We start from the raw sequence: 27,133 nt of genomic DNA, 5'->3' as shown, positions 1-27,133 counted from the left end.
AATTACACTACACCAACTACAGGATTTCCACAGACAAAAACAGCTGATAAACTAAATACGTTTCAAAGCCTTTCCAAAAGTCCCCAGGAAAAGGGGAGGGAGAGGGCTCTTACAAAAAAAGAGAAAATGTAACAAGTACATGATTAAGATGTACGTGTAGCAAGTACATGAAATATGCAAATAATATGGCTTTAAGATTCAGCTTCCCCAGATGACTCACATTTTAGTTAGCATCTGCATTCATTCAGCTTGAGTGATATACTAGGAGGTGAGTAAGCATGCCAAAAATAAAGGCAACTAACAAAAAGCGTACATGGAAAGCAGGCAAATACACTAAAAATGGTCAAAACTTTGGAAGCAGTTAATTGTGTTCATTGAAAAACCTCGAGTGATGGAGCAAGCGTTGTAGCAGCAGTTGATGACTGAGTCACAGCCGGGTCCAAGTGTGTGGAACATAAAATTGTGCAATGTGCTCTAACACATATCATTTTTCTAAGAATAAAAACCGATCTATATATCCCCATTGCAATGCATCTCCAATCAATGAGGTAAGCCTTTAGTTAAACATTTCTGCAAAGTCAAGCACAGGACAGTTTATTGAAAAGAACTGCATTTGGTTTCTAGTGCTTTTTTTTTTTTTTTTTTTTACTACCAACTCATGATTCTTCCCATCTCTGGACCTCAGTTTTTCATATGAGACCTGAGGGCATTGACTCAGTGTTTTGCATACTCTTCTACCATTAAAATCAGGTGCTGCTTTTGTATGAACCACAGACCCACGGTGCAGAAACGGAAATCTGAATATTTGCTATTTATAGGTAACACCGATCCAATCATAATCTTTGCTTTGCCAACCTGTAACGTGTACAAGGTGGAATTACATCATTGACTTGCACACTGCTGTGGTTTGTTTTAGCAAAAATTTAAAATAAAGGCTAGCAGTTTTGCTAAAAATTAGAATCAACTCAACTGCAGTGAGTTTGGTTCTTTGGTTCGAGCAATTCATCAAGAGTGCTTAGGATCTGGGTTCTCTCTCTCTTTCTCTCCCTGTCATTGAGCCAGTGCTCTAAGTCTTTAACTCTAGAAAGCCCGGTCTTTCTCCCGGGCAGCTGCTAGTGGTATCCAGCTGGTAACCATGAGGATGGCAGCCAAACTCGTGACCACCAGGGCTGTTATTTTATTTTAGGGTGGTGCAAACAACTAACATACCCAGCTGCTAACTGAAAGCTCACTCACTCATGGACATCCAGTTGATTCAAACCTAGAGGACAGAGTAGAAATGTTCCTGTGGGTTGTGGAGACTACATCTGCTCAGGAACAGCAAACCTTGCTGTTCTTGTGGTTAGCAGCCCAATGCATAATCTACTAGGCAACCAGGGCTCCCTAACTGAAAGGTAGGGGGTTGAGCCCATTCAGAGGAATCAAAAGAAATGCTTCCCCACCTACTTAAAACAACAAACCAGTCATTGAAAACCTTATGGACTACAATTCTACTCTGACATGTGTGGGGTCAACATGAGTTAGAGTTGAGACCATGGAAATTGGTTATGGAAATTGGTAGGATTTTGTAGTCTGCACTGTCAGGGAAACAAAGAATGAGGTCTTCAGGCAGTTACAAAGAACAGGCAATTGAGCACAAAACTGAGGATTCAGAGACTCAAACTTGGTAACTCGATTCACATCCCAGCTCCAAGTGCTCATAAGCTGTGTGATGCGGACAAGTGACTTGCCTTGACTTTATCTCTGCCTTGATTTTGTCTTGATATTCTCGCCTTTCAGCCAAGATCCATCTGATATCAAGTGATAGCCATCATGCCCCATCCTCTTATGAATCTAGCTTGACTTTCTGGCAGCCCCCTGTGGATGTACTGCTGACTTACCTTCCGAAAAAAATTTTTACTTGCATGTGACATTAATAAGGCTTAATAACTTCTAAGTTCTATTGGATCATCTTTCTTTGCAATCAGCACAAATACAAATCTCTTTCAGTTGGCTGGCCAATTAGCTGTCTTTCAAATTTCTTGGCATAGATGAGTGAGTGAGCCAGACATTAAACCCTTTATATAGTAACAATAATGACCGATGCTTCTACAATGCCATAGTACGCACACTCTGTTCCGTGGCATCATAGATTATGGTAGGTACTCTTCCTCCTGTCTTGTGAAGGAGTGAGAGGTTTAGGGGCAAGGAGTCAGACCCAGACTAACTCCAGATGGACACATGTCCACCTGAGGTGTTTGGAACAGGCCACCATCTTTCCTTTACAAAGGACAGCAGTCCAGGTCGAAACTCTCAGGTCTTGCACAAAACTTGAGTTGCTTAATTAAGGCTGAAACTGCTTAGGTCTTGACCTTGGTGGGATGTTACTGATGGAGTTGTACTGCACTGTCCATTCGTTAGCTCTAGTTCTGGCTCCGGCTCTTGCTCCTGTTCTTTGCCTCTGTGGAATGGCTCCCAGGCAGGATGCGTGGTATATGGCCTGAAAGTTCATATGTCTCATTTATTGAGTGCTGTCATAACAGAAATAGAGCAAGTGGGTGACTTTATCTAAAAGATATGTATTTTCTCACAGTTTAGACTCCTAGAAGTGCAAATTCAGGATGTTGGCCCTAGTGAAATGTTTTCTCTCTCTTGCCATGGGGGATGATCCTTATTCCTTGGCTCCTTGGTGATCTTCATCTGGCCTCTCTTTGCCCCCTATCTCTGCTTGTGTAAATTTACTTTAAAAAAAACCAAACAAACTCTTACAAGAGATTAATTCCAGAATCGCCCTACAACCAGTGGTTCTCAACCTTCCTAATATACTGGGACCCTTTCATACAGTTCCTCATGTTGTGGTGACTCCCCCTAACCATAAAATTATTTTCCTTGCTACTTCATCACTGTCATTTTGCTACTGTTATGAATCGGGCGACGCCTGTGAAAGGGTCGCTCGACCCCAAAAGGGGTCGCTACGCACAGGTTGAGAACTACTGTCCTACACCAATCCTGCCTCATTTACACAGCAAACACCTCATTCCCGAATGGGATTATAACCACAGGCATGAAAGTTAGGATTTATAACATAGCACAATTTGATACATAGCAAGGTATAAGAAGATAATCACTTCATCTTTATAAAAATGACCACTGTATACACTCCTTCCTGACTTCCTGTCCAGGCCTGGCTGTTATTGCATGAGGAAATTTGGTTATCAGCAAATTCACATCTCCAATTGCAACCTGCTCTCCTTGCTGCACCCGGGTCTGCCTTGACAGGTCCTGCAGAGTTTGGGCTCCTCCCATCACTTAGCGACTCAGACCTCACTGTACCACAGGGCACAGGCCTGGCTCTGCAAGTGGTTCCAGAGGGCCAACAATAACCCCCAAAGATCTGAGAGTTAATGCACCATAAAATCAATTCTAACAAATGAGGGGGGAGTGTTGAAGCAGTGGGTTGATGGCACCACTGGAAGGGCTCTCAGTGGTACAGGGAACTATCTCACAGAGCCATTGGCTTTGGTTACTTAGGAAATAGGCAGCTGGTAACATGTCACCTCATATTGAGTTTCCCTGCTTGTCAGTTTCCCTGTCCTTTCCGGCGGTTCTAAACTTACACCAATTTCCCCCAGATTCTTTCTGGCTCATGACAGCCTCAGACATGGCAGGGTAGAACTGCGCTCCTTACAGTTTTGAATGACTAATTTTCAGAAGTGAATAGAGCTCTAACTTGTACGGCATTGTTTCGTTGGATGCATACAGTGCAAGCAGGAAAGTGACAGTTCCTTGGCTGCCTTGGCAAAGAGAAAGAATGTAGGAGTGAATGGTGACACTGAATCAAGTCCAGCATCAGTTTGGTCAGAACTGTCATCTCTAGTCTCAGGGCTGACTCAGAAAGGGAAAAAAATCTGTTAGAACAGGAAGTACCCTTATGACCAATGGTCACCAAGAAGGTAGTCCAAGAGGGAAACAGAGAAAACCAAGAAACGATTGAAACCAGGGGATATGGTGTAAAGGAGTTGCTTCAGTTTGTAGACTGATATCGCAAGCTTCCCAAGGGATAGTTACCACGATGCATTTTTGAAGTGGCTCATGTAGAGACGGTGTCTTTGATGTTTGAATGCTACTGAATGGACTCTGAGTGTGCTTGAGTTGATGCAAGAGCTCATGAAGGAACAGTCATGAATGGTAATCCTAGATTATTCCCAAGGAAAGTTAACCCAGAGGGGACAACCAGACTAATGGACTGGATAACATTTATATAGAGTGAGACTTGTCTGCTCTAAGAAGGGAAACTGTCCCTCTCCCCACTTAACTCCTCACTGGACACTCCAGAAGAAGCAGCCTGTGTATTGTTTATGGAGGCAATGGTAAAATGGCTGTATGGTGATCAGAATATTCATCCAAAGAGTATGCCCCGTACACATGTCCTGATAGATGGGATAATTCAAAGGAGCCCCATGTAATTTTACTAATGTGAAACAAAACAACAATCTGAGAAACCGTATTGGACCTATTGGTCCAACATCACTCTGTGAGTTTAACAAACACAAGAAACATAAGGGTAATTAATAGGAGAATAGGAAGGGGCAATTGGTAAAGAACTTATCCCGATAGGAAGGAATTGTGAGAGGGCTACTAAGAAATGGAATGAGGACAGCAGACACTGATAGATCCTAATACAATACTATAGTGGGTTGGGTGAACCAATGGAAACTTCCTATTCCCCCAATGTTCAGGAGATCTAAACACGTCGGTCCTGTTTATCCCAGCCAGGAAGTATTTAATGATGGGAATTCCCATCTGGGATCATATGAAACAGAGACACACTTGGTGGATGAAAATAAGGATTGATGAAGGGATCACGGTCGTCCGGTCCAGGTTGCAGCAGGGGACCTGACGCATTATACAGGTTTGTGGGTAAAATGGCCTTGGTGGGGGTGAAGAGACCTATTCAGATCTCATTGACTCAGGAGCCCAATGTACTATAATTCCCAAATATTCCAATAAAATATTGAAGGGACCGAAGATTACACTTGGAGTATACGAACATGCCACAGTTGAGGCGATTGAGGTGAAAGTTTGGATGAGAATCAGAAGATGTAAACAGAACTTGAATGAAGTCTGTCCCGTACTTGAATGTATTATTAACATGGTTATTATGTCTAACAGGAGAACAACCCCTCTAACTGATATTGCACAATTGAAGGCATGTAAGTCTTCCCTTAGACTATTATTGACTGGACATCCTAAATAATTAGAATTGCCTGAACCACTCAGTGTGAATCTGAAACAGTTGAGATACTTAGTGGACAAGAGATCACAGATCACAGCGCTGATTAAAGACCTACTAAAAGCTGGACAACTTCTCTGTACAATAGTCCGGTATGGCCTGTGAAACAGACGAGTGCTTCCTAAAGATTGAAAGTAGATAGATTATCAAAGCCTAAATAAAGTGGCTTCAACTGTCCCAGGCATGGTATCGACAGAGCAGAAAATACAGCAGGGTTAAGGAGATTGGTCCTCGGTGACTGAACTTGCAAATGCCTTTTTCTGCATCCCTGTCTCAAAAGAGCGTCAGCCACAATTGGTTTTCTCATAGGAAGGATCACAATATACCTGCACATCAGCCCAGGCTTACTTAAATTCTGCACCTTTTGGCCATAATTTGGCTAGCAGAAACTTGGACTTGGTGCAGATATCAAGTGCTGTGATACGTTACATTGATGAAGTTTTATTATTATCAAACAAGGATGAACAGGCTAGAACAGATTTGAAAACAGCAGTGCTCACGCGACCCATAGAAGCTGGTTAATCGATCCAACGGAAATCCAGGGGCCTGACCACACGGTGTAGTTCTGGGAAATAGCTTGGGCATGAGCCACTCATGGCATTTCTCAGGCAACCAACAAGTTCTCAGCAGCAGCCAGAGCCAGGATGGACCCAGCACCTGGTTTACCCCCACCTGACCTTCGGGTTTTGGACTGAACAGCAAAGCACCTCCCACCCCCAGCACCACATGAGATATTTCCTCAAACTTTCATGTGTTTCTGTGGGATGCTACAGTAATTCCCTAAACCCATAGACAAAAAGAATATACCCAAGGGAGGAGTGGAGGAGCTATGGAGCTGAATAACATCATGGACGAGTTGGACATTTGGGGACATCAAATCCCAACTCCTTGAGACTAGTCTGGTATTAATTCTCCTAAACGAGATTGTCAACATGAAGTGTCTAGAGCTGATGAAGTTCCGGAAGTTCTCACTTATCTATGCCAAGAAATTTAGATGACAGCTTCCTGGCCGTGCCACCACTTCTGTCTTGTCATTTTGTCATACTGCGGTAGTTTGTGTCTTGCTGTGATGCTGGAAGCTATGTCACTGGTATTTCTAATGTCAGCAGTGTTACACAAAGTGAACAGGTTTCAGTAGGGCTTCCAGACAGTGAAGAAGGAATCGGCTGCCAGTGGCGGAGAAGAGACTGCTTCCAGGCACCATCTGCCCCGTGGTTCTGTCTCCATACCCCTCTGCCTGTCCTGCATGTTCCCGCCAGCCTGCAATGGAGAAGACGCCAAAGGGGTGGAAGACAGGCAGCTGTAGGCCACCCCCAGAGGCGAGCAGGAGGGAGACCACAGGTCCCTGCTGATCAGACTAAGAGCACAGACAGAACACTAAAGCTTAGACTATAAATCAATGGTCGATGCAAGCGAAGACGGACCTCCCGTGGAAATCATGCAAGAAGAGCAAGTTGAAGCTAGAATTGAAGGTCTAGAAAAGGAAATTGACGCAAACATTACATTTGAAATGAAAACTCTTGTGTTACACAGGCTAAGACTTTCGACTGCACTTGGAACTAATCTGGAATATATTGACACAGAGATGAGTTTGCTCATTGATAACATGAAACATATATTAAAGCTAAATAAACCAACAAAGATATCACAGCAGGTATCTTGGGACTTAGAGGGAAAATGCTTGATATTAGAGAAAAGAGATTACAATTAAAACAAGCTTCAGAAAGTAAGCTTTTAGAAATACAGAAGGAAAAAAAACAAACAGAAAAATGATTTGGATGGTACGGAAAATTTGGGCAAGATAAAGGACATACTACAAAACCTACAGCCAGAGACACAAATGACTAGTTATCCAATGTTCCAGAACCTCATCTGGGGGAGCAAAGTCAACCAGGCAGAGGATTCTGCCTTACGGAAAACTTCTGAAGCTTGAAAAGAATCTCACCATGATTTAATAAGACTTCCTACTTTAGCATTAAAATAAAAAAGCTTTAGTATGCCATCTAAGTAGCAGATTCTTTCTTTTTAAAAAAAATCATTTTATTGGGGGCTCATACAACTCTTATCACAATCCACACCTACATCCATTGTGTCAAGCATATTTGTACATTTGTTGCCATCATCATTCTCAAAACATTTTCTTTCTACTTGAGCCCTTGGTATCAGCTCCTCATTCCCCACCCCCACCCCACCTCCCTCCTTCACGAACCCTTGATAGTTTATAAATTATTATTATTTTTCTTGTCTTATACTATCTCCCTTCACTCACTTTTCTGTTGTCTGTCCCCCAAGGAGGGGGTTATATATAGATCATTGTGATTGGTTCCCCCTTTCTCCCCACACCTTACCCTTACCCTCCTTATCACCATTCTCGTTATTGATCCTGAGGGTTTAATCTGTCCTGGATTCCCTGTGTTTACAGCTCTTATCTGTTCCAGTGTACATCCTCTGGTCTCACCAGATTTGTAAGGTAGAATTGGGATCATGATAGGAGGAAGCTTTCAAGAACTAGAGGAAAGTTGTATGTTTCATCGGAACTATACTGCACCCTGACTGGCTGGTCTCCTTCCTGAGACCCTCTGTAAGGTGATGTCCAGTTGCCTACAGATGGGCTTTGAGTCTCCACTCCGCACTCCCCCTCATTCACAACGATATGATATTTTGTTCTTTGATGCCTGATACCTGATTCCTTCAACACCTCATGATCACACAGGCTGATGTGTTTCTTCCATGTGGGCTTTGTTGCTGCTGGCTAGATGGCTGCTTGTTTATCTTCAAGCCTTTAAGACACTATATCTTTTGATAGCCGGGCACCATCAGCTTTCTTCATCACAGTTGCTTATGCACTTGCTCTGTCTTCAGCGATCATGTTGGGAAGGTGAGCATCATGGAATGCCAGTTTAATAGGACAAAGTGTTCCTGTGTTAGGGGGACTTGAGTGGAGACCCAATGTCCATCTTCTAAGTAGCAGATTTCAAGTGACAATGTATTTTTAGTGGTTTTGGAACTGTTCTATATTGCACTAAAATTTTTTTAATTTTGAATTCTCACTACAACATGGCATGTATTGTTTTAAGAGTAATTAAAATGAAAGTCAAATGCTTAATAATAACAACAAGAGGAGTTGGCTCCCCACTTTGGAGGAAGTAGCTGCTGAAAATCTTATGTGTAGCTTTGAAGCACTGTCAGACATTGAAGGCCGAATGAGCGGAAGCAGAACATTGTGGGAGATCGTGCCAGAGCGTGGCCCTTGGAGTGTGACGGAAGAGGAGCTGCTTTCTCAGAGTGGAGGTGACTACAGTGACATGGATAGAGTAAATCTTGTAGGAGTGGGGTTTGATTCAGTGATGGGGCACGACTCAAAGGAGAAACAGCTGCAAAAATCTGGTAATGATCAGAACTTGGAATGTGCGAAGTATGAATCTAGGAAAACTGGAAGTCATCAAAAAGAAAATGGAACACACACAGATGGATATCTTAGATATTAATGCGCCAAGATAGACTGGTATTGGCCATTCTAAATCAGGAAATTATATGATTTACTATGCTGGGAGTGACATAATCAGGAGGAATGGTGTTTCTTATATTGTCAAAAAGGTTATTTTAAAATCGTCTTGAAGTACAATCCTGTCTGTGATAGGATCATTGATAGGATTATCTGCTTTCAAGGAAATCTGATCAATACAGCTATAATTCAGTTTTATATACCAACCACAAAAGCTAATGATGGGGAAATTAAAAAATGCTACCAATATCTTTGATCAGAAATTGATCACACATGAAATCAAGATGCATTGATGATTATTCATGATTGGAATTCAAAGGAAACCAATAACAATGAAAAAGTGTAAAAAAGCAGTAGGAGAAAAGCAAACTCAGAAAAAGAAAATCAAACTCAAACAAAAAGAGAAAAACAACAAAAAAATAAAACCAGAAATTTGTTAAGCAATGCTGCTTGTCATATGATCTATTGGAGTGTCTTCCCTGGTGTGTAACAGGAGCTCGGCACATGGTCCAAACGTGCAATCACATCTCTGACATTGATGGTCATTGGCAGTCATGCAAGTCTTGCTGTGGGGGATACAATGGGGGCAAGGGAGTCAGGTAAAAGGGAGTTGATGTCAAGGATTCCAGGAAGAAAAAGAATGTTTGGTAACTGATTGTAGTAGCAATTGTACAATACTGCTTGATGTGATTGAACTATGGAATGATAGAATATCTGTACTAACTGCCAATAAAATATTTTTTCTTTGAAAAATGAAAACGAAACAAAAGTGTGGAAAAGTGGATGAAGGGAGACATCGGACAGTGTAAGATATGACAACATAATAATTAATAAATTATTAAGGGTTCATGAAGAAGGGGGCAGTGGGGAGGGGAGGGGGGAATATGAGGAGCTGATGCCAAGGGCTTAAGTGGAGAGCAAATGTTTTGAGAATGATGAGGGCAATGAATGTACAGATGTGCTTTATGCAATGGATGTATGTATGGATTGTGATAAGAGTTGTATGAGCCCCCAATAAAATGATTAATAAATAAATAAAAACAAAACAAAACAAATCCAAAAGTGTGAAGCCCCTCAGTTGCACAGGCACTGCAGGTGCAGGTTTTAGTTGCTTGGGAATGGCTGCCGTTGATGGTTTCTAGTGAGTCAACTAAACTCTGGGGTGACAGGGGTTGTCCCTAGTTACTGGGTTTGTGGGGGCTGAGGACCACCTGAACCTTGGTTACCAGGAAGTCGCAATGGAGAAAGCAGGAGAATAAAGCACTTGCTGGTGGCAATTCACTGGCATGGGCCCAGTATCTTTCTGAGCAGGCACTGCAATGATCCAGTTCCTGCCTAGACTCAGTGGGGCAGGGAGACTCAGCATCCAGCCTCTCCAGCTACCACTTCACAGGCCTTCTCTTTGTCATGGAACCTCTACCCACATGGCTAGGGCTCTCTCTTAATGAGTTGTTCTTTTCCTTTAGGCTCCCTCCTCATCCTGGGGCTTAGGGGGCAACTTGTATTCTCACCCACTTCAAAGAAGAACCTTCTCCCAGATCCAGCTCCTAGCCTACTCCCCATGTTTCACTAGTCTCTGTCCATACTGTGTCTGTCCTAATAGGAATCCAGCAAACTTGGTTTCTCCTGGTCCATGTGTGCTACCTTTTGTGGCTGGACATGTGTGGCCTTGCTACTTGCTCCATCTCTCTCCTCAGTCACCAATTTCATTCGATCTGCTTTTCCAAACAAAGCTTAATCCTGTTCTTTATCCTTTCATTTGATGCTCAGAGTTTCAGAAATATTAGCTGTATCTGTTTCACTTGGTGGTTTTTTCTGGGTCTCTGTTGTACAGAAATTGGATGGAGTTTGTCATCAAGATGCCATGCTCTCTCTCCTTCCATCCTCCTGTTTTGTTTGCTTGAAACGAGCTGTGTGTCACAAAAAAGAACTGAAGTCAATGTAAGGTTACTTTCCCTTCTTTTATAACTATTCAGACCAGTGTTTAGATCTGATGGGTAAGGAAATGGGAGGGCTTCTTAAGCTGTGTCCTTTCTCTCTCTTTGAAAAGTTTTAAAATTGTGTTTGTTGTTTAAAAATTATCAGTATGTTTCTTTTATTTGTGGAATATAACACATATAAAGAAAAGTGTACTATGGGTAGTATTACAGCTCATCCCATCAGAACAGTGGCAATAATCCCAATACATTTTCTTTAGCATGCCCTGCCCTCTCCCACCCCTCCAGCCCCTGCCATCCCCCCTGAATGTGGTTCTTTCTTTCTTTCTTTCTTTCTTTCTTTCTTTCTTTCTTTCTTTCTTTCTTTCTTTCTTTCTTTCTCTCCAACTCTCTTTCCTTCCCTCCCCTTTCCCCTTCTCTGTCACCCCTGGCCTAATCATTGTCTTTTCTTTGATATGAGAATAAGATTCCATCCTCCCCTTTTCTCTCATTATAATAACGATATCATGAAATATTTATCTTTATGAGCTTGCCTAACTTTGCTCTTTGATCTTCTATTGATGTTTCCTGTGGTGTTTAACATTTTAACCATTGGATTCCTTTGCCCATAGAATCCTTTATTATTGCAACTGAAAGTTTGAATTTTTTCAATTCTTTCAGCTTGAAGAATGTTGAGTATGTTCTTGTTTATAACTCCAGGTCTTTGTACATTTCATCATAATACTGTGTGTTCCTGAAGACAGTTTGGAATCTCCCATTGTTCATCATTCTTCCGTTCACTTTAGCCACTATAATTCAAGAGTAAGTTTCACAGTCTCTTCTTATATCCATTTTGGTTCTTTCTTTAGTTTTCTGTCTTTTAAATGAGCTTTTGCGTTTTTCATATATGCTGTCATCCGACAATTTATCTAACTTCCAGTCATCAATATTCAATGCATCAAGTATTTATTCCTAAGATGATCTTTAGATTCAAGAAGGATTACTCCAGGTTTTATGCTTATTCCTCTGAACCTGTCTAAAGTTTTAAAAACTTCAGGTTGAATTTGTCTATAAGCAATTGATGGTCTGTTATTCAATTAATACTAGTTTTGACTGAAGTTATTAAACGTCTCTGTTGCCTTTGCCCATAGATGTTGTCAGTTTGATTTCTGTGTATTACATCTGGTGAGGTCTGTGTGTACAGTTTCCATTAATGTTGTTGAAAAAATGCATTTCCAATTAATAAGGTGTTGGGCTTGTAAAAATTTATCATGCCATCTCTGGTATCATTTCTATCACTGAAGCTATGTTTTCCAACTTGTTTCCAACTTTCACATTCTAATTTCCAAGGCATCTTGCATCTAACACATGCATGTTGATTTCACATTTGATCAATTCCAGACTATGGAACTTGGTAAAAATCTTTAATTTCTTTATCTTTGGCATTAGTAGATGCCAAATGAATTTGATTAATACTTGTATTCATTGGTCTTCTTTGTTGTGCTACAAGAGCATATGCTGGGCTGGGCCTCTGGAATGACTAAACACAAACAACACTGATTCAATGGAGAGTCATTAAAATGACTTCAGAAGTTACCTCAGCACTGAAACTGTGCCAGAACCAAGCAGCTGTTGCCTTTGTGACGAGTACTTTCAGCTCGGACACTGGAGAGCGTGTCTTCAAAGCTGTGGTTTGAGAATTTGAAGTGCACCAGGCAGTTGACCCTATCACTGTGGCTTCTTCTGTTTCATAGGCAGCACTGCACAAAGCAAATCAGCAGTCATTCAGAGGTAACAGTTTTAGAAAAAAAGACTTGTAAGAGTCCTCTACATTGTCACCAATGTGACACACCCCGGCCTACTAGCTTCCTCTACGATTATGTGTCTTTTGTCATCGCTTAACCAGAAGAGGCTGCCTCCCGCCTTTGTTGATCTCTTCTATGGATGCTTTCCTTACTTTCATGTCCTTGAACACTTTGAGGCCTCTCTCAATCACTGTGCCTTTTAGAAGCCATGGTTTCAGCAGTAGTGGCTGCAGCGGCTGCCCAGACTCCTGTTCTGTGGCACTGGGCAGGAGGTGAAAGGGCAGGTGGGTAGGCAGCAGGGGGTCCCATAAAGTTTTCAAGGCTGTAAACTTTCAGAATGGTATCACCAGGCCTGTCTTCGGAGGCACCTCTGGGTGGGTTAAAATCAACAACCCTCCAGTGAGGAGTCGAGCTGTTAGCCATCCTGGGACTTTGGTAACTTTATGGACAAAAGCCTATATAGTGATATATGCTTACATCTTTGTATTATATGTTTTATGTTATATAAAATGATGTCAACATGTGTGTATCCCCAGTGGCACAATGGTTAAGCACTCAGCTGCTCATGGAAAGGCTGATGGTTTGGGCCTAGCCAGCGACTCCATGGGAAAAAGACATGGAGATCTGCTTCCATGAAGATCACAGACAAGACAATCTTATGCAACAGGTCCACATTGTCACATGGATTCGAACTGGCTCAGTGACGCCCCAAAACAACCACCTGTCAGGGTGTGCCAGAGGAGGACTGAGCTCAGTAGAAAACCCTCTGGTTTTCTTTGGCTGATTTCTGTGGAAGTAGATCTTCAGGCCTCTCTTCAGAGGCACCTCTGCATGGACGACAGCCACCAACCTGTGAGTTAGCAGCCAAGCATGCCGTTTGCAACTCCCAAGGATTTCATAATGTAATACACCCACTCCTTCTTTATCAACCTGGTTAGGCAGTGGGGGCATCCAGCAAAAATGGAGGCGTGCCGTATCAGATCCTAGGGCATTGTCCCCTCCCTGGAGAGAAGCTGTTCCTTTGGTGAGGGTGCATAACGTTCCAGACCAGTGTGCTTCGTTTGGAAGATGAGTGTCAATGACTGTGTATGGAAGCGGCTCTCGTGATGAGGCATCGGCAATTGCTGCCTTTGGTAACTACAGTTTGCATCCTACCTGCCTGATCTGCATTTTTTTTTTTTTGGCTTTGTCTGAGTCACCTTATCTTAGCTTACTGCTTGCGTGTGCAAGCTGTTGTAATTGGCCTAGTGCTGTAATTTCCTGCGTACAAGCATAGCTGTGGCATTACTTAAGTTTCCTTTGAAATGTTCTTGAAATTTCCTTCTTAGGCCAGGCTCATTGATAAATCTACTCTTTGATTCTTTCTCACAAATCTTTCAAGTTAAAATATTATTTTAAATTTGTTAAAATAACTGATTATCAAGAAAGGCAGTAGAGTGTATGGTTGAGAGCATGGAGTTTTGAACTGCTGTATCATGTGACTACTGTGTAACCTTGGACAAATAACTTGACTTCTCTGGTTACAGTTTTCTCATATTCAAGGCTTATATTCATGCTTACAACATAAAAGCAAAAACATATACTATTTTTTACTTGAATAACTGATTACTAAAGCACCTATATGTCTGCAATGTATTCATTCAGTGGTCATTATTCTGATGTATAGTTAAGACTCTCCTTATGGTTGTGTAATAAATGGATTATGGAGCAACCCAGGTACAGCAGGATGGTCTCAAGAGGAAAGGGAAGGGGAAGGTGGGTGGAGAAAGGGGAAACTGATCACAGTATCTACCTATACCAGAGGGATGGACAACAGAAAAGTGGATAAAGGGAGACATCTGTCAGTATAAGACATAAAAAATAATAGTAATTTATAAATAATCAAGGGTTCATGAGGGAGGGAGGGTGGGGGAGGGAAGGGGAAATGAGGAGCTGATACTAAGGGCTCAAGTAGAAAGCAAATGTTTTGAAAATTATGTTGGCGACAAATGTACAAATGTACTTGACACAATGGATGTATGTATGGATTGAGATAAGAGTTGTATGAATCCCCAATAAAATGATTTATTAAAATTAAAAAATGCATCTTGCATCTGACCATGTCTTTTTGTTTTTGTTGCTATCACATTAGATCCAAGCACCCTTATCTTCACCTGATTCTGTCACAGATTCCTAACCAGTCCACACATTCCCACTTTTGACAACTTTTAATTATTCTCCAAACAGAATTGAACATATATTTCTTAGTTCTACAGGGGCTTCTTAGTGTACTTAAGAAAGAAGTCAAACTATGATACTTGCAAGGGTCTGTAAAATCCAGTCCCTATCTGTCTTTTTAAAATTTATTGACTCATTTCATACCACTTTTCTTGCACCTTAGTTACTGGCCATCCTCATTTTCAATGAAAAAAAATACATGTTCATCTCTTTTCCACCATAGGGCCTGAAACATTCAGCTCAATGCTTCATGTGATTTTTTTTTCTTTTTTTTTAATTTATTTTTTTAAACAATTTATTGGGGCTCATACAACTCTTATCACAGTTCATACATATACATACATCAATTGTATAAAGCACATCTGTACATTCTTTACCCTAATAAATTTTTTTCTCCTCTTTTCTTTTTTTACATTTTATTAGGGACTCATACAACTCTTATCACAATCCATACATATACATACATCAATTGTATAAAGCACATCCATATATTCCCTGCCCCAATCATTCTCAAAGCATTTGCTCTCCACTCAAGCCCTTTGCATCAGGTCCTCTTTTTTTTTTCCGTGATTTTTTTAATCGTTTAATTAAGGGCTCATACAACTCTGATCACAATCCATACATACATCAGTTGTGTAAAGCCCATTTGTGCATTCCTTGCCCTCATCATTCTCAAAGCATTTGCTCTCCACCTAAGCCCCTGGCATCAGGTATTCATTTTTCCCCTCCCTCCCCGCTCCCCCCTCCCTCATGAACCCGTGATAGTTTATCAATTATTTTGTCCTGTCCGACATACGTCTCCTTCTCTTTTGGTAGCGCTCTATGTTTTTTCTGGGTAGCTTGGCTGCTAACTCACAGGTTGGTGGCTGTCGTCCATGCAGAGGTGCCTCTGAAGAGAGGCCTGAAGATCTACTTCCACAGAAATCAGCCAAAGAAAACCAGAGGGTTTCCTACTGAGCTCAGCCCTCCTCTGGCACACCCTGACAGGACTGACTCCATGACGGGTGACTAAGAGAGATCATGTTGTTTTGGGGTGCTACTGAGCCAGTTCAAATCCGTGTGACAATGTGGACCTGTTGCATAAGATTGTCTTGCCTGTGATCTTCATAGAAGCAGATCTCCATGTCTTTCTCCCATCGAACCACTGGCTAGGCCCCAACCAACAGCCTTTCCATGAACAACTGAGTGCTTAACCATTTTGCCACTGGGGCTATCCATTGTCTTAATTTCCATTGACCTTTGCAGATTTCTTGTCGCCTCTGCTCATCTAATCATATAATTCATAGGCCTTGCTCCCATTCTCTACACGTATCCGTAGGTCCTCATCCACTGCTCTACATTAGCAGGTGAATCCAAATATACGTTCAGTTCAAGCCGGTCTCCTCAAATGGATACTGGACACATCCACAAGTTCATACACAACTTACCCCAAATCAACCTCATCAGTATCCACACTTAAGGCTGTGCCACATCTACTTATTCGTATATGTCAGTCAGGATTATTATTTGAAAATCAAAGACCCAATTCTGGTTAGTCTCAGTAGGAAAATTTTGTAGAAAGGATGTTCAATAGCCCCCAGATTCTAAAAGAGGGTGCACTCTGAGCAACTAAAAATGAGAAACAATGGCCATTAATTAGCAAAGTTGCCACCGAATCTGGGCACGGATACCTCTACTTACACCATTAACATCTCTGATCATTGACCAAGGATGGAACCGTTAAGATCGCCACAGTTGAAGACACCATTACCACCTTCACAGAGAAGGTTTGTGCAGTGCCTGGTTCCTTCTCTTGCTAATTTGCAACTAAGAAATAATTTGTGTATGTGTGTGTAGACAGTTCATTTGTTTAACAGAGAATAGGTCAGCTGTAGGTGCCTACCAGGAATACAGGAAAAGTAAATCGCAGGCTTTTATTTTACTTCTACAGTATGAGCGCTGCTTCTGCATGGCTTCCCCAAACATGGGAATGAGGTTCAGATGCTAAGGGGCTAAATGAGATGGCCAATGTTTATAGTCCTTACCCTTGACTGCTCAACATATAATCTCTTTACATAGTTACATTTTTTAAAGTGATGCAGCCTACATAATGCAACTCTTATAGAGCAAAAACCCACTGCCATCGGGTCAACACTGACTCATAGTGACCCTATAGGACAGGGCAGAACTGCCCCTCTCAGTTCCTGAAATTGTAATTGTTTACAGGAGCAGAAAGCCCCATCATTCTCCCATGAAGTGGCTGGTAGTTTCAGACAGTAAAACTTTCAGATTGCTGTCGAATATATAACTACTACACCACCAGGGTTCCCATAGAAGAAAAGACATTCATTACTTCACAAAATCTTCTCTTTTTCTAGCTTGCAACTCCAAATTCAGGATCACTGGGAAATGACCATTTTTGTTCTATTTTTATCACAATCCCCTCTCCATCTATGGAAACCAAAGAATGAAAAGTCCCTTTATACGTTTGCAAAAGAAAAGAAAAAATAGTGTTAAATATATATGAAGCGACCTGGCAGGGGGAGAAAACATTTATGACCATTGTTTTCACAATCCTACGAAGCAAATCTAGTAAGCAATTGATTAATTTCTGAGTCTTTGTATTTTTAATCAGTTTCTTTTTTACCCTATGGGTTGACATAGTCTTTGTTCAAAGATCTGAGCCTTTGTCCTCCTTTTAAAGTTTTCAAGAACATTTATCATTTTAAAAATGTGATCGTTAGGTTTATTGTGCCAGCCTGGCCAATAGGAACGTGGGATTAATGAGGTCGCAGTTTGATTGGAGGGCAAAGAGATAAACAGTTCTGCAAGGCCCACCCCCCTCTTACTTACTCTCTGGTAATTGTATCAGCTTGCAGCTGCTCTAGCTAGTTCTCTACCTCAACCTATGAGTTGCACTACCTGTGAGCCAAGCCAACCTATCGATCCTGTCGCTAGAGCTTGAGGCTCCTTTGAAACCTGCTTTGCCATGCTGCTGGTGCGTACATTGTTGAGCTTGAGGTTGGTGAATCCTGTCGCCTTGCATTGTCTGAGTTCAACATCCCATCAGGACCTGCTTTGTTAAGCTCTTGAGCTACTAACTGCTGGTGATCCACCTTGCTGTTTGCTGCTTGTGGGCAGACTCTGCTTCCTTGACCTTGGACCTGGCAGCCCACAGGAGTTGAAGGACTTCCAGTATATTAACTATTCCACACAAGTGAGTTGAATTGAACCCTCTGTATTGCTGAGTGGACTAACTAGCTGTTATATATTCCTTCTTGCTGTTAAACTTATCCATATATATAATCATAGGTGTCCTGATTTGTTTCTCAAGAGAACCCTGCTCAACATAATTAATAACAGGAGTGGGATAATGTGTGTGTCTGTTGCCTTCCTGGGATGTGGTAGCCGCTTCTCAGGCTTCCTCTCCAGAACTGAATCCTGATTAGCCATCGCCTGTGGTCGCCAGGGCAGACACGGCAACTACCCTCGAAAGTTGATAGGGCAGATGTTCAAATGGGTTGTCACTGCCATTTGGGGCATGCGATTGGCTCAAGGTTATCTAGAGTCATTAAAGGGTCAGGAATAGCACACCCAAATGAGGGAAATGTTGCTCCCCAAATCCAAAGAGGACTACAAGACATTGTGCCTCCTGTTTAGTTGTTGGGGAGGGCCAGGTGCAATCACTTATCCTTCACTTTAAATGTCTCAACATGCCCCACACCACTGGACCCCTAGAATTTTTACTGAGATAGAGGGTGCCTGAATCTTCATTGGGTTGATTTCCCACCCACTTGATGCAGATGTTGTGTCAATGAATCTAGAATCTTTGATACATCCTCCTTACTGGGTCCAATCAGCATAATGACATTAATATAACGGACCAGTGTCATATTTTGTGGAATAGACAGGTGGTCAAGTTCCCTTCGGACTAAATTATGGCACAGGGTGGATGTACCTCTGGGGGAGAGTTGTGAAAGTATATTGTCCCTGTAAGCTGAAGGCAAACAGCTTCTGGTGGTCTTTTGTGACTGATATTGAGAAGAAGGCATTGGCCAGGTCAATAGCTGCATATCAGGAGCAGTATTAATTTGCTCAAGCAATGAAATCACACCTGGAACAGCAGCTGCAATTGGAGTCACCACCTGGTTAGGTTTACAATAATCCACTGTCATTCTCCAAGATGCATCTGTATTTTTTACAGGCCAAAAAGGTGAGTAAAGTGGGGATGTGGGAGGAATCACCACTCCTGCACCCTTCAAGTCTGATGGTGGCACTGATCTCGGCTATCCCTCCAGGAATGCGGTACTGCTTTTGGTTTACTCTCTTTCTAGGCAATGGCAGTTCTAATGGTGTCCACTTGGCCTTTCCTACTGTGATAGCCCTTATTCCACATTTCAGGGATCCAATATGGGGGTTCTCTTAGTTACTAAGTATGTCTATTCCAATGATGCATTTTGGAACTGGGAAAATAACCACAGGATGGGTGCAGGGGTCCACTGGATCCACAGTGAGGCGTACCTGAGCTAAAACTCCAATGATAACTTGACCTCCATAAGCCCCCACTCTGACTGGTGGACCTTCGAAATATTTTGGGTCTCCTGGAACTAGTGTCAGTTCTGAGCCAGTGTCCAGTAATCCCCCAAAAGTTTGAATATTTTCTTTCCCCCAATGAACAGTCACTCTTGTGAAAGGCTGCAGGTCCCTTTGGGGAAGGCTAGAAGAAAGATTAGCAGTGTAAACCTTCTGTGATGTAGCAGGGTTCTTCTTCAAAAGGACCCGGCCTCCCCCTCATTCAAGGGGTTGTGGGTTTGTAAACTGGTTCAGGTCTGGGAATTGATTGAGGGGTCCTGAGTCTCTGTTCTGCCGTTCACCTGATCTAGCATTCTTCTACCTGTATAGATCACATAAATATTTAGTAGGTTTCCCATGTATTTCACTCCTGGGGACACCGTGGCTAAGTGGCCAATGCTGTAAGTCCACATGAGAGAGGTTTCTCTGATTACTCCAGAAACCTTGCTGTCCATTACGATAACCACACCCACCCTGTCTCTGTTGATGCAGTGCTGACGCCTGCCCCCTACCACCACAGGGCCCAATCACCCCCGTTGTGGGCAAATGTTGGAGTTCACTTAGGGCAGTTCCCACTGTTAATCCTGGTATTCATAAAGGAGCAATCACAGGAGTCTTCAGAGATGGTGGGGCCCACTTCACAAACTTGTTCCTTATGGTTGTGGTGAAGGGCATGTCCTTGGGACACTCCTCTTTGGGGTTTATGGGATTATCCTGATAGATCCACTCTAACATACCAATTTCCCTACACTTTTGGGTGCTGCCTTCTACAGTTTACCAAGGTAGGTCAGGTGCCTCAAGTTGGTCTAATCTAGGCCATCTGGCAGCACATACTTCAGTGAACCAACAAAATAAAGAATTAGATCATCTCTTAACCTCTCTTGCTGAGACATTGAGAGAGGAGTCTATGCTTAGGGGGCCCATATCAAGGAACTCAGACTGGTCTAATGTTACATCTTTGCACTGGTATGCCACACCCTCAGTAACCATTCCCAGGGATATTCCCCAGACTTTTGCTTGTACTTACTAGAAAACTTGAGCAGATCTTTATGAGTATAGTGCACTTCTTCCTGACTCATCTTATGAACCTGACCTTTAGGAACTTTCTGAGACTTAATTCTAGTTACAGGTCTAGAGGAAATAATGGGTGGTGGGAGTGTTTTCTGGGGGCTCTCAGCAATTTCTTGTAAGGCATCTCCTCCAGTCAATGCTCCAGATGCAGTCCCACGTGGCATTTCAGGTTGAAGAGTTAATTTGCTCAAGTGTGAGTTGTTTAACTGAGAGTGGATTAATCCCCTCAGGTGGGAGGGGTGGATCTACTGACTGGGATGGCGCAATAGACTCTAGAGCAGGACTTCTCAACTGGTGGGTCGCGACCCCTTTAGGAATCAAAGGACCTTTTCAAAGGGGTCGCCTGATTCATAACAGTAGCAAAATTACAGTTATTAAGTAGCAATGAAAAGCATTTTATGGTTGGGGAGTCACCACAATATGAGGAACTGTATTAAAGGGTGGTGGCATTAGGAAGGTTGAGAACCCCTACTTTAGGGGCTCAATAGCTCCCTCTTCTGGACCATCAGCCCATATTTTCCCATCCCTTGTTTCAGGGTCCCCTTTCTCTCCGATTAATGCCCTTACTTTAATGTTAGGCACTGTTCTAGATCTGCAACTCAGCTGACACTGTAATTCAGCTACTTGTCTGATGAGACTCTGGATTTGGTTTCCAGCAATGTCAGCTCTATTACTAGGGGAGAGAAGACTCTCCTTTGTAGCACATGCAGAAGCTTCTAGGTCTGTTTTTCAGCACTTGAGACGTGCTTCTGAGGTTCTGAGATGATTCCTTTCCTTGATCACACTTTCTATTGTAAGGAGGACCAGCCAGCCAGCTTCCCTATACTTCTCATCTTGACAAAACTGCTGGAATATATCAGACCACAGTCACCCAGAGCCTCTCCTCTCCCCAGCACTTCATCTGTTGGTGGTGATATTAGCTTTGCGACTTCACACCGTGGATTAAAACCACCCACTCTAGTAACAGTGGCAGACTTACCCCTGCCTTTAGGGGTAGAGGCAGCATTCTCAGTGCTGTTAGGCCTAATCGTGCTGGAGAACCAATTGGAGAAGCCCATGTTTATGATCGTGTTTCTCTAGAAGCACTCCTGGTACCTGACTAACAGAGAAAAGGTAGTTGTGCAGCATCAGGAAGCAAGTGTCTCCGGGACACTGTTGGATTCTATCCATATTCTTTACTCTCGTAAGTGTACCCCCCCCGTTTATTAGCTAGATCAGTTCTTATATCTAATACCATAGGTCCCCCCACCCGCACTTATTTCTTGCTCACTAAAGACCATAAGCCCAAATCCAGACCCCTTGCTGTTGAGTTAATTCTGACTCAAACGGATCCTATAGACAGAGTAGATGGCTCTTTAGGGTTTCCGAGGCTACAAGTCTTTATAGAAGCAAGCTGCTTCAGCTGGGGGTTTCAAACTGCAGACCTTTTGGTTCGCAGTCCAACACTGAACACTCGAGGTTATAAGGAGCCTAGAGTTACAGGGTCGTTGCAGCTTTCAGCTTAAAGAAAGTATTGGCTTGGCCAGTGGTAAAAGCACCCGCTCCTTGGGAATTGAGATCTCTAAGTGAGACAAACTCAGAGCTGCAAGGAAAGTATGTGGGACACCCTGACTGACCCAAGTATATGAGTGCCAGGCTCCCGGAGTGTTGTTGCCAAAAAATCCAGCATTTCTGTGACCGTGCTTGTTTGCCTACAGTCGTTACTAAGCCTGTGGGAAGATGTGCTCTCCCCCACTTTCTTTTTTTTAATAAAAAAATATAATCGTTTTATTAGGGGCTTATGCAATTCTGATCACAATCCATACATACATCAGTATAAAGCACATCCGTACATTTATTACCTTCATCATTCTCCAAACATTTGCTCTCCACTTAAGCCCCTGGCATCAGGTCCTCATATTTTCCTCTCCTTCCCTGCTCTCCCATCCCTCATGAACCCTGGATAATTCACAAATCATTATTTTGTCATATCTTTCCCTGTCCGTCATCTCCCTTCACCCACTTTTCTGTTGTTCATCCCCGAGGGAGGAGGTCACATGTAGATCCTTATAATCGGTTCCCCTTTTCCAACCCACTCTCCCTCTACGCTCCCAGTATGACCACTCTCACCACTGGTCCTGAAGGGATCATCCGCCCTGGATTCCCTGTGTTTCCAGTTCCTATCTGTACCAGTGTACATCCTCTGGTCTAGCCAGTCCTTCAAGGTAGAATTGAAATCATGATAGCGGGGTTAGGGGAGGAAACATTTAGGAACCAAAGGAAAACCATATTTTTCATCGTTGCTACATCGCACCCTGACTGGCTCGTCTCCTCCCCGCTCTTTCCCACTTTCACTTTCAACGTTTCTCTCAATTTATACCCAGAGTCAGTTTCAAGAGAGACCAGTGATTAATTATAAAATTTGGGCTCCCTGGTGATGATAGGATGGTGCTAATTTATCATGGCCACTGCAAGACCCAATAGGATCTACCCGCTGTCACAGTCTGCATCATAGCTTTGCTTGGTGCTGCATTGGTTTTCATCTACCAACGTGTAATATAGAGCCAGACTCATTCAGAAGCCAAAAATGCCAGATACATACTTTCCCAATACTTCTGAAAATGAAGGCACTTGCATATGACTTATTGTTTGTCAACCAAACTTTTTCTTTCTCTACACACACACACACACACACACACACACACACACACACACACACACACACACACACTTCTTAGTTGACAAATTAGAGACTCAGCAGTGTTACTAGCTAGGTACGCTTTGGTGAGGTGAGGCCAATGCCTCCATATTCCACAGGACTGTTATTCAATTCTATGACAGTCATCTATCAGTGTCCGCGAGCCTTTGCCTTCAGTGAGCAGTTAATTCCAGGTGACCCCAGCTGACAACCTATCATTTACCAAGTATTGACTATGTATCCAGGTGCTATCAGGATGCCAATCTTTTATACTAGCTAGACTTTACTTCCTTCTGTTTCGACTTGCTCAGAAAAATCCATCCCACATTTCATTCAGCTTCCTAGGTGAAACTAATGTCTATATCAGTTAGGGTTTTCTTGTGGCAAGCAACAGAAACCAGTTTTGGATAATGTACACAGAAAGGGAATTTATTTTAAAAATATCACAGAATTTATGGAAAGACTGGAAAACCAAGTTTAGAGGCCGGAGACCATGCCCCAAGTCAGACTGCAGGATGGTCTCATGAAACCACTGTTGCCTCCGGTGATGGACTGAGACATTGCAGCTACCATGGCTGACCCCTCCGATGCCACTTATCAGGTGAACTGGTGCCCTGGAAACAGGATCAAGCCACCTTCCTAAGAACTGCCCTCCCTGGAAGAGAATCTGCCTCTTCACCTCATCACTTTCTGATTATAAGCTGATGGGTAGTTGTGATGGAGTAAGTATTTCCAATTGGCAGAATCTACGTCATGCGCTACACCTTGGATATTAGGAAAGCTGGGGAAGTGAGGAGATGCTTTTATGACTGGAGGAAGGGGTTTAACGGTCACAATGACAAATGTTCACTGCACTTCCCACCTGTCAGTTCGTTTCTCCCTGGGTCTGTGCCATAGATAACTCTGGACTTCATTCTGCTGAAATGGCACCTCCCCGGCATTCACCTTGTTCTGATTCAACAACTTTCAAAAGAATCTTTTTGAAATCCGAATTTTATCTCCACAGGTTGCAATTATTTTCCCTCACTCCTCATTGTCTTCAAGAACACATAAAAACTTTTAAAAACGGTTTTATTGGCACTATCATACAATTCAGTAGTTCAACATATCAAGAAGAGTTGTACAAACTTTACCACAATCAAATTTAGAACATTTTCTTTTCCCCCAGACTCATTGTTATTCATGTAATCTTTTTAATTTTGACAAAAATATACACAACAAAACATTCTCCAGTTCAACAACTTCTACGTGCTTATTTAAGTGCCATGGATTAGACTCTTTGTGTTGTACAACCATATTGTTATTCCTCTCCAAATTGTTCCACCACCATGGGTCAAGTTTTGTTTCTTTTCTTTATTTGTTTCTTTTTTTAAGTAGTTTTCTTGTCATAATATCCATATATCATACATTTCCATAGTTAAATCTCTTCAGAAAAATGTAAAGAAAAACAACAATAATAATATGAAGATAAAAATAAAGAGTAAAAGAGAAAAGACCACCAGCAATATTTTAAAAACCAGGGAATAAATTTCTGTCTTAGAACATCCAAGAATAATAAATAATAAAAAAAAGAACAACCAAGAAATATTTGAGCCTAGAGCAAAGTCAGGTTGGGTCAAGAGAGAGGTTAACTGACCAAGTATCATATTCTATTGTGGTTGGCTCCAACATAATAACGTTTACAATAATCTCTACCTGATAGTAAAGCTGCTTGAGCCCCTCACATGGGACCAGAGGGCATCTGTCTTTAGTATCATTGGTTCTTGCTTACATGCTACCTCCTGAATTGCTGGAATGTCAACTAGTTCTTTCTCATGGTATCACTCTTTTCATCTTCTTTTGATGGTTCATGCATCATTCTACGTTTTGTCCATAAAATCTTTCAATATTTCAACTGGGGCTGAAATTTTGCCTTTAGTTCTTTCAGCTTGAGATATGCTGCATGTGTTCTTCCTTGTTGTTTTCGAACTCTAAGTCTTTGTTAATTTCATTATAAGATAATGTAGAGAAGACCGAAATGTTCACAACTGGACCAATAGGTAACATCCTGATAAGTGGAGAAAAGGTTGAAGTTTTCTAGGGTTTTTTGTCTTGCTTGGATCCACCGTTGATGCTCATGGAAGCAGCAAAGATCAAATCATGGATTGCATTGGGTAAATCTGCCGCACAAGACCTCTCTTTTATTTTTTAATTTAATTTTTTTTACAAGATCTCTTTAAAGTGTTGAGAAGCAAGGATGCTACTTTGAGGACTAAGGTGTGCCTGACTCAAGCCATGGCATTTTCCATGGCCTCATATGCATGTGAAAGTTGGACATTGAATAAGGAAAAGCATTTGAATTATGATGCTGGTGAAGAATATTGAAAGCACCATAGACTGCGAAATGAAATAAGACAAACAAATCTGTCTTGAAGAAGTACAGCCAGAATGCTTCTTAGAGCAAGGATGATGAGACTGCATCTCACATGCTTTGGAAAAACTGTCAGGAGAGACCTGGAGAAGGATGTCGTGCTCGGTAAAGTAGAGGGGCAGTGAAAAGGAGGAAAGTCCTCAAGGAGATGGATGGACAGACACAGTGACAGCATCAATAGGCTCAAACAAAGGAACAATTTTGAGTGTTTTGTTCTATTGTACATTGGATCGCTATGAACTGGAACCGACTCATAGCACCTAACAACAACATGCGTTATGACACTTTTTATCGCATGTAACACAGCATACTGAAATGACTTTTTCATGTGCTTATCTCCACCATTAGACCTCCTGGCATTGAACCTGTCACAAACTAACTCCGTTGGGAAAGGCAATCTACCCTGTCCTTGCTTGATATGCCAAGAACATAAGCTTTGACCGCTCTTTATCTGGACCACTTTATCTGGACTGCACTTTATCTGGACCATTTTGCAATGAACAATCCTGAGTTGAGTTAATATTTCTTCCCGAAGACAGAACTGACATCTTTCCATTAACTATATGCCTAGTGGTGATTATCCTCAGCTCAATGTACAGCTCTCCTGTAATAAAGACCACTGTGTGTATAAGCATCCATTGTGGGTCCTTTCTGTTGGTAGGTCCAATGGGATTTGAGGCCAAAATGTTTGCCATGAGTAATGACCTCCATTGACTCTGACCCTGGAAACTCTGTCTTCTGCTAGCACTTGATAAACAATAACAGACTAGCATGTTCATTTAAAAATAAATTTTTACCCATTCAACTCTTAAAACTCAAAAAACAGATATTGACTCTAAAATCAGGAGCTGGAATTAGCACCATAAACAAAAGCAGAATGAAGATATTTAGCAGGCCTAATAGCACAGCCTTGTTTTCCCATTAAATATAACCAGTTATGAACAACAACAACAACAACAAAGAAAATTTCAGGGTTATTTTGGAGGGATACCAGCTTGATTTTTCCCTACGTATTTAAAAGATTTCTTGCAACTTGGTATTTTCCACATGTGATTATAGTAATAACATATTTTGGCTATTTGAAATTGTACTTTTAAGCAAAGACATTTCTGCCATTACACTAAAGCAATCATTTATTAATTTAAAATTATTAGTCTCATTATCTCTGTGATTAAAACACGGAACCGACATTTTGTTTTGGTAGATATAGTAAAACTGGAAAAGCTAGAACCTGTGTAAGGTGGAAAGCTGTTAGATAAGGAAACTCAAACACCTTTCACTAAATTAACAATGGTAAAAGAGGACTGAGGGTACATTCTGCCAGAGGTGGAAAACAACTCCCAGAAGACAAAGCTATCCCATCAAGTTCAGCTCTCACAGGTTTCGTGGATTATGAGAATTGATACCATTAAATAATATCAAAGATAGCCACAAAATGAAGACAGTCTAGAAATTTATCATTTCAGTTTATTGTATCTCACTTCTTTCTTGGTTTATAATGTGAATTAAATACTAGCCTGTAATGTGACCAAGATTTAAAGTGCATGAGGCTTTACAAATACAATTAAAGAATGTGGCAACTAAGATAACTTGTAATTTATGTTCTCACAGTACAAGCAAACAAGGTAGTTGGAACCAAGCAATTATTTATACTCCATGGTAATTATCTTTCAGGAAAAGTTTTTATTCCAACAGTATTTGCTTTATTG

At 41.8% G+C, this 27,133-nt stretch overlaps 1 pseudogene; it reads left to right on the top strand.

Moving 5' to 3' along the window:
- The first annotated feature begins 5,030 nt into the window (after positions 1 to 5,030).
- LOC142449186 (centromere protein H pseudogene) lies at positions 5,031 to 7,227 on the top strand (annotated as a pseudogene).
- The last annotated feature ends 19,906 nt before the right edge of the window (positions 7,228 to 27,133 follow it).

Source organism: Tenrec ecaudatus, chromosome 5 (genome assembly GCF_050624435.1).
Source record: "Tenrec ecaudatus isolate mTenEca1 chromosome 5, mTenEca1.hap1, whole genome shotgun sequence".
In the NCBI taxonomy this organism is placed as follows: domain Eukaryota; kingdom Metazoa; phylum Chordata; class Mammalia; order Afrosoricida; family Tenrecidae; genus Tenrec; species Tenrec ecaudatus.
The sequence above is the reverse complement of the archived record's forward strand: the minus strand, read 5'-3'. Positions and strand labels throughout refer to the sequence as shown.